Raw genomic sequence first — 10000 nt, 5'->3', positions numbered from 1 at the left:
GTGTGCCCAACGTTTCCTGAATTCTTCCTTTCTTCCTGTCGTATTGTAAGAATCATGACTGCCAACATAGCCATGCACCAAGGTCCCCAGCAATCGCCTTCGGCGGTCATTGGGTGCTAAGAATCTCTAGGTTTTTTATTTTTTTCTCAACTTGATGATCTCGTTGTTTTGATGTGGAATTATTGTTTTGTTGACGGGTGATGTTGAGTTGAATCCTTGTTCTGACCGTCTAATATATTGTAAGTTTTTAGTAAGATTCGTGGAATTTACAGGAATTTGCCTGAATTGCAGTTATCTTGTCGTGATTCGCTGCACTCGTGGATCACGCCCTCGTCAGCGAACACACGTCCCCTTCAAGCCTAAAGAAAACGGGATTCTCCCTCCGACGAGGGAAACGCCGAAAAAGTGCAGTTGCAGCTTTCCCTCGAGAGGACCCCGGCTGCAGCCTCCATGCCGGGAACGAGGATAGATACCCCGGAATCCGGTGGAGGGCAGCAAACGGCACCCCATGAGCTCCGCTCTCACATATTATAGTCTCCGTGCTGCTCACTTTTGCATTTAATTTTTGTTTTACTCTTTTATGACTTTGTCTTTTTAGTATTCTTTTATGGGTCGTGGGTGTGGGGGAAAACAGTCAGACCAAAGAATGATTTTCTATATAACAATGGTGGAGATCTCGTTTTTATTGGAGCAGTTGATTGAATAAATAGATAAATATAATGGATTTCTTTGTCTTTACTTTTCTTTGAAATGATACTTTTTAATGAATATTCTAAATGGTTAAGGCCTGAATAACTTTTCTTTTATTTACTATGAGAGTAGGCTCTGAAAGTAATCTCTGATCATAATCAGGTGCCACAAGGCCTGCATGAAACTTAACACGCCCGCTCGGTCGATCCTGCATGGGGTTGAATTCTGTTTTGCAGACTGACACTCGCACCACATGAGACTCAGACGCCTTTTACTGCTTCGCTTGCACATGGGTTCCGATCCCTCATTTATCATACAAATGATAAAGGATCATTACAATATCACCTAAATTTATCATTATTTGTTGAAACACACAAGTGTTGCTTTTACCTAATTCTGATAATATTCCCATACAAGGAATTCCTTGTCTCGAACCTAAGGTTTGTGTGTATATTCTAATTTTGGTTTTAATGCTCATTATTGTACGAAGTATGAATGCGGTTGTCATAAATACATGAGTGTGGAGTCGTTTTAATAATTTCTACATATTTTGTCTTTACTGAAGTCTTAATTTCTATTATTGTTTACTGAATTCACACATTTCCATTTAAGAGAAATGACAGAAAATCGTGCTTTATTCTCGTAGGTGATTTCAATGCTCACCGAGATTGGCTGAATCCTGCATCCCCAGCTGACCGACAAGGCATTTCTGTCTTAGGTTTCTCAGATGTAGTTAGGTGTGAGCAGTTACGTGCAGGGGTTGTAATCTTTTGGATATTTTATCAACGATGTAAGACGGGTAATTAATGTAAAGTCCAGCGGACAATATTAGGCATCTAAAAACTTATGTTTTGATATGAAAAAATTAAGTTTTCCCTTCACTTTCAGTGCCATTACTAAAAAGTTGCCATACAAATGATGAGCTGCTATTGGAGAATTATCGCCGAGCCGACCGTGGGAAAGGTCGTGAAGCGGAGCCGCCCGCTACTCGGCCCTCAACAGCCGTGGCGAGAATGGATGCTGTCAACAATACATAGCAAGACCGGATGTACACTTCACACCCTCGTCCAAGCAGCTGCCCCTCTCCTTGGGCAGAACGCAGATGTCGCTCGGCTTTCTCTTCTCGCACAGGGATAAACATCCGCCATCGAAGGGAACCGCCGCATAAAAGGACACGTCCGTAAGGCAGAGGAGAGACACGGCAGACAGGCCAAGCCACACAGGGTCCAGCTCCACCACCTCGTCCTCCACCCGGGGACACGGGGGCCTCTTGGGGGTCTCATAACTGTCTTCAAGAATAAACCAGCAAGATAAGCCCCTTTTCACTGACCCACCCAAGTCCATCTCTCGTCTCGCTCACATCTGGTGACGCGGTGCCCCAACTCTCGTGTTGCTTACATCTGGTGGCTTGCAGTGGCCTCTCACTCACATCTGGTGACAGGGTGCTTACGTGCCGCTTACATCTGATGGCAGCGGTGTTCAAGAACCTCACAACGTCGACGCAAATGCACCTACCACCATGCTCCTCGCCGACGCCTGTTGCTGATCTACCAAGCTTCTCCTGTTGAAGTGCCTCCTCGCCTCCCTTAACGCCCAGCCATTGCTACTAACTCCTCTTCTGACCCACATCATGTCTGTCCTACTACTTCGTGCTTACCACTCACGTCTGTGCTACCCTCTTGACGAAGTCGCTGAAGATGTATCCTCGCACTCTACGCCGCCACACTCGCCAATCCGGATCACCTACCTCTTCAAGTCTTCGCGAACCCTCATCAGCACAGCGATGAAGTGGCAGTTCTACCTACCACCACCAACACTTCCTCGTCACTATTAAAAGTAAGTGTACTTATTAGTGCCAGAGTAACTATTGCCCTCCCTATACCCACCCACACCTTGTATACAAGTTGCCTTCTTTCAAATTCAAGTACACGCCACTCTACGAACGCACACTACTAACTCTATACTACATAACTTTTCCCAGCCCTAACCATCGCGTAATTGATTTATTGTGTTAGTATTTTTCTGTCTATTATCATTTTTATCCTCAGATCGCACAATTTAGTATATATCATTTCTCTCAGAACAAATGATTACCTTCGAGTTTAATTAATTATTGTTATGTTTGGCTGCTCTCATCATATTATTCATGTTTATTTGTGTCGAATTAATGAAATGATCTATTTTGTTCTCTTATATGTTATTCCTATTAGTAATCACTTCATTACTTCTTGCGTATTGTTATATTTTTTGTATACACTATATTGTTCTTTATATCACTGTTTCTTCATACTTGCCGTGCTAATCTGTCGCTCGTTCACACGTAGATTTCGATCACCTGACTATCCTCTTATCTACCTACCTGCCCACTCTACTCGGAATTCACTCTAAGATTGCGTATTTACTATGTGCCATCCCTATGACTAATAACTGAACCCAAATCTCTATTACGACATCTTCTCGAAGTTCGATATCTTGTCCTCAGTAATGCTGGAGTTTATGCTTCTTTAGTTTAAGGTTTGGTGAATATGTACTGATGGTAGTGTCTCCAGTTGCAAATAATGGCAACGCATTGCAGACACCATGCTTTATATAGGCTTACTCGGTTACAATCACCACATTAATTTTACGCCCGGCTCATGGCCGTAAACGAAGGAATCGTGCGCCCGCCGCACACTTACGCTTATACGATTGAAGCGCCGAGACGCGCACTGTTAGAATTAAGTTCAGGCCCAGCTGCCTATGTGTTCGAAGCATATATACTTAACTATTTACCCCAGAGATATGGAATTCTTATTCAATTAATTTTTCTCTCTTCAATATGGTAGGTACCTTATTGAACTCGCTAAGTAATTAATACCTTACTTGACACGTTTCTCTTCTTGTTGTAAATTGTTCTTATTATGCTCTCATTTTTCTTGCAATTTAGTAAGGTGATTGACAAACACATTATCATCCTCCTCCTTAGCCCTTTTACTGGCCTGGTACACACACACGCACACACGCACACACACACACACACACGCACACACACACACACACACACACACGCACACACACACACACACATTCGTACCCAGACACACACACACACACACACACACACACACACACACACACACACACACACACACACACACACACACACACACACACACACACACACACACACACACACACACACATACGTACCCAGACACACGCACACACACACTCACACACACACACACACTCACATATATATATATATATATATAATATATATATATAATATATATATATATATATATCTATATATATATATAATATATATATATATATATATAGGCTTGTTTCTTAATGCCAAGAAAACTAAGATCATGAAGATTCAAAGATAACCGGCAATGAACAATGATGAACATGTTACAATCAATGGAATGATTGTGGAAAATGTGAGAGTTCACTTATCTTGGAGCTGTTTTAACTAATACATATGATGATTCACCGGAGATAAAAAGAAGAATTGCCATTGCCAAAAACGCCACAATTGCTCTCAATAACATCTGGAAAGACCGAAGCATTACCTTACGGACAAAGCTGAGGTTATTGAACTCATTAGTTTTCCCAATTGCATCATATGGTTCTGAGTGTTGGGTGCTGAAGTAGATAGACAAGAAAAAGATCAATAGTTTTGAAATGTGGTGTTACAGACGAGTACTGTGTATTAGCTGGACAGAGAAGAAGACGAATGATGAAGTGCTGAGAAAAATAAATTGTAAAGCCCGGCTGTTGGACATCTTGAACAGGAGGAAATTGTCCGAAGACAAGACTGAGCGACAATATCAAAGATATTTGCGGGCTGTCGATGGTACAAGTGGAAAGAAAAGCGTAAGATCGAGTTTAGTGGCGAAGGATGGTGGAGAGGTCCACGGCTGCTCAAACATGAGCATACCGTTATTGATGATGATATATATATGTATATATATATATATATATATATATATATATATATATATATATATATATATATAGAGAGAGAGAGAGAGAGAGAGAGAGAGAGAGAGAGAGAGACAGAGAGAGAGAGAGTGTGATATATATATATATATATATATATATATATATATATATATATATATATATATATATATATATATATATATATATATATATGTATATATATGAGCGTAAGTGTGCGGCGGGCGCAGGATTCCTTCGTTTACGGCCATGAGCCGGGCTTAAAATTAACTTTCAAACAGTGCGCGTCTCGGCCCTTCAATCGTGTGTGTGTGTATTCACACACACACACACACTGCCGTCCTGTCTCCGACATATATAACCTGCCCATTGCCATTTTTTTTTTTTTAAAGCTCACAAGTATATCTTCCACTTTTGCCTGTTCCTTGATCCCTCATCCGATCCCTTAGGCTAATTCCCAACATCAACCTCTCCATCCCTCTCTGGGCACTTAATAGTTCCTCTCCAGCAATTTGGCTGTAGTCCATGTTTCTGATCCATGGGACTTTTATTTTTAAACATAATGGCAAGAGGCCTCTTAGTATGCTACTGTGTCTGCCAAAGGCGCTCCATCCTAGACTGATGCGTCGCTTAATTTCCTCTTCGCTAGATGTGTTGTCTGTATGAGTTGCTCTAGGTATAGATACTTTTCCACTACCTCTATTGCTTTGCCTTGTACATGTATCTGTTCGAATTAAACTCTGCTGTTGAACATGATCTTAGTCTTTTTCTTGTTCATCGTAAGTCTGACTATCAGAATTTCTCTATTCAAATCGTTTATTAGTTGCTGCATTTCATTTGCAGATTCACTGAAGAGAACAATATCATCTGCAAATCTTAGATTGTTTGGGTATTCGTCTCCAATTTTGATACCCTTTCCGTTCCATTCTAGCTTCTTGAATATTTCCTCAAGGCAAGCTGTAAACAGTTTTTAATTGGTATTTTATCGTTTTCGGTGTGGAACTTGATGATAGCTGTCCCATCTTCGTATATATATCTTCCAATATTTTACAATATACCTCCTCTACTCCCTGTCTTCGAATAGCTTCTAGTACTGCTGGCATTTATACACAGTCAATGTCTATTTCTTATCGATGAATGCCATATGCAGGGGTTTCCTATATTCATTTATTTTTTTCTCTTATTTGGATGAGCGTATGGATGTGGTCTTGTCACGACGGCAATCAGAGTTCGAGGGTTCGAGCCACCGGCCGGCGCGTTGTTCCCTTGGGCAAGGAACTTCACCTCGATTGCCTGCCTAGTCACTGGGTGGGCAAGCCAGCCCAAGTCAGTACCGGTCCCAGAACCGGGTAAATAGAGAAGGTGACTCGATAAAAACTCCGGCGGAAGGCAATGGCAAAAAACCCCCCTCTAAATTGCCCAAAAAAAAATTCATGGAAGCCATGATAGTCAAGGCCGCGGTGGCGAATGGTTAGAGCGTCGGACTGTCACGACGGCAATCTGAGTTCAAGGATTCGAGTCACCGGCCCGGGGCGTGTTCCCTGGGCAAGGAACTTCCCTTGGATGCCTACCCAGCCACTGGGTGGCCCAAACCAGCCCAAGTCAGTGCTGGTCCCAAGCCGGATAAGTAGAGAGAATGATTACCTAAAAGGTACCACCGGCACTCTCCGTGGGGAAAAGGGAAATGGGGACCCTACCACGTACTCACTCCAAGAGCATCACAACATGAAAACTACAATTAAGTATCATGCTGTGACCACGGCGGCTCCGACATGAACCTACCGTTAAAAGAAGAAGAATGGATGTGGTCTGTTGTTGAGAATCCACTGCAGAAGCCTGCCTGTTCTCTCGGCTGGTTAGAATCCAGACTGTCAAATATGCGAGTTGTGATGACTTTTGTGAACAGTTTGTCAGTAACTGAAGGGAAGCTTATGGGTCGGTAGTTTTGTCAGATCCTTTCTATCCCCCTTTTTAATGTATCAAAATAATTATTGGATTTTTCCAGGCTTTCGGAGTTTTTCCGTTGAGAAGGCATTTGTTAAAAAGATTGGTTAGTTTCACTGTTGCATTTTCTCCTGCATCTATTACAAGTTCTATAGTAATTCTGTCTTCCCCTAGTGATTTTCCTCTCTTCAAGTTTTTAAGCACTCTTTTCTTTCTTCTGTTGTGATGCTAGATACGTCTCCAGTTACTGCATTCGCTTCTATCCGTGGTTATTCATTTGAGTTGTATAAATCCCTGTAAAAGTCTTCCACTACTCTTATGATTTCATTCTTATTATATGTCACTTCTCCGTCTGGTTTCTTTATTGCGTACATTTGATTTCTTCCTATTCCGAGTCTCCTTTTAGCTGTTTTCATGCTGGTACCTGAGATCACTGATTCATTTATTATTTAAGCATTGAATTTTCGTACATCTCTCTTCTTTTATTTATAGTCTTTGTTAGTTCGGCTAATTCTATTTTGTCCCTGTTTGACGATACTTTCATGACCCTACGTGTTTGCATAAGTTGTTTAGTTTCTATCGAGAGCTTGCTTGAGCTTTGGTGGACGGTCTTACCGCCTACTTCAGTGCAGCTTCCTGTCTTATGTCATTAGACTGTTTGTTGATTTGGTCATTGTTGAAATCTTCGTCGCTGAGAAGTGAATATCTGTTTTGGAGGTTGATGCTAAATTCTGTCGCTCTGGTCTTCACATTTGGCTGCAGCTTTCGAGTGAGTTTGCTCCTTTCCCTTCTGAGGTGTAATTTAATTTGGCCTCCGACTATTCTATGGTCGCTGCCAACATTTACTTTATTAATAAATTATTAACCACATTTTCTACTATTTCGTTTTTGATGTCAGATGGCGACTTTCATGTCCACTTTGCACTCTAGTCTTTTTCGAAGAATGCATTTATGATATTGAGTGATCGAGCTTCCACAAAATCGATTAGCATTTGTCCCCTCTCATACCCAGTTCCTATTCCGTGATTCCCCACTACGGTGTCTCCTTCTGTCTTTTTACCTATTTTGGCTTTGAAATCTCACATAATTATTGTGAAATGAGTTTTTACTATCTCGCTGGCTAAATGAACATCTTCATAGAAGCTCTCTATTTCGTCGTCACTGTGGCTGCAGGTTGGAGCATAGACCTTGAACGATCTTTAAGTTGTACCTATTGTTTTATTGTTTCTGATGCCACTATTTCGCTTATGGAGCCACTCTTTCGCTTATACTATAAGTTTCCACTATATTCTTTTCTAAACGTTTGTGAACTAAGAAACCTCCCCCTAATTCCTTGCATGCTATCCTGGGGTTTACCTCTCCATTAGAGTATGTGTCCATCATTTAGTATTTTCTGTTCTTTGCCTAGTCTTCTAACTTCACAAAATCTTACAACATCCAATTTAATGAAAGAAAGTTCCTCAGGTAATGCTAGCAAGTCGGATTCAGTTCTCATAGTCCATATATTGTATGTGCAAAGGTTCATCAACGTGGGGCAGCCTGTTTTTAACCGGAGATTTTTAGCATCCTCTGCTCCGGAGCAATCCTGATCGCCGCCGTAACCAGGGGCTCCTTCGCCTCAGGGCGTTGGCCGTTGCTCTGTTTGTGCAGTCATGGTTTTTTGATTGAGAGGTAGACAGCCGATTACCCCCCACCTATTGGCTTAGATGTATCTTGGTGGGAGGGGGAGTAGTTTGGCCAGGATGCCACTGCTAAGCCCTTCCAACAGGGTTGGCTCTGTCTAGTGTGGACTTATGAGCAGCACTTACGTGAGCATAGGCTTGCGTATCAGAAGTGCATATATGTAAAATTATATTTCATATACTGATTTCATTTATGCGTATGTACACCTAGTGCAGACAGTTGTTCATCCACAAATGCCCCAAGTACTACGCATATGTTCATTTTCGTTCACATGCAAGTATACACCTTTGTATATGCTCCTATGCATATGATATACATACATACTTTTTCATTATACACAACTACGCACATGCACATGCAAACACATATACAGACATATACGCACATCATATGTAAACGTACCCACATATATGCGAACATACACATGCACACATATCTTGTATACGTAGTTATGACTATGCACACACACAGATATATATATAGCCATACACATGCTTCACGACAGCAATCTGAGTTCGAGGGTTCGAGTCACCGGCCGGCGCGTTGTTTCCCTTGGGCAAGGAACTTCACCTCGATTGCCTGCCTAGCGACTGGGTGGCCAAGCCAGCTCAAGTCAGTGCCGGGTAAATAGAGATGGTGACTCGATAAAAACACCGGGCGGAAGGCAATGGTAAAACCACCGCTCTAAATTGCTAAGAAAAAATCATGGAAGCCCATGATCGTCAAGGCCGCGGTGGCCGAATGATTAGAGCGTCGGACTCAAGACTGTCACAACGGCAATCTGAATTCGAGGGTTCGAGTCACCCCACCGCCGCGTTGTTCCCCTTTGGGGAAGGGAAACTTCACCTTGATTGCCTACCTAGCCACTGGGTGGCCAAGCCAGCCCAAGTCAAGTGCTGGTCCCAAGCCCGGATAAATAGAGAGAATTATTACCTAAAAAAGGTACCACCGGCACTCTCCGTGGAAAGGAACTGGAGACCCTACCACGTACTCACTCCAAGAGCATCACAACATGAAAACTACAATTTAAGTATCATGCTGTGACCACGGCGGCTCAGACATGAACCTACCGTTAAAAGAAGAAGATACACATGCTTACACACACGTGTATGCGCACATACGTTTAGTGTTCACCCACATATATATGTATACACCTGCACATGCACACACACACACACACGCGCGCACGCACACACACACACACACACACACACACACACACACACACACACACACACACACACACACACACACATATATATATATATATATATATATATATATATACATATACATATACATATATACCTACACATACACACATATACACATACATATACACACATAAAGACACATACAAATACATACATACACATACATACTAATATATATATGTATATATACAACTTTATACACACACACCAAACAAACACATATACATACACAAAAATGAATATATACACATACTTACAAATATACATATCTTCGTATATATACACATGTATACCCTCATGTACAAGCACGGGAACATACTCATCCATCTTGTACTCTCACACATAACTATACGCATACATATAACTGTACACAAAAAATATTCGTGTACACATGCCCTGTATATAAGTTTAGACGCGCATGTGTATGGCTTCTCTTGCATACATACACACATGGACACATAGACACGCATACACCTGCGCACTTCCGTGCATACGCGCTCATACTCGTGCACAGACGT

This window comes from Penaeus monodon, chromosome 41, assembly GCF_015228065.2.
Source record: "Penaeus monodon isolate SGIC_2016 chromosome 41, NSTDA_Pmon_1, whole genome shotgun sequence".
Classification (NCBI taxonomy): domain Eukaryota; kingdom Metazoa; phylum Arthropoda; class Malacostraca; order Decapoda; family Penaeidae; genus Penaeus; species Penaeus monodon.
Note: the sequence above shows the minus strand (reverse complement) of the source record.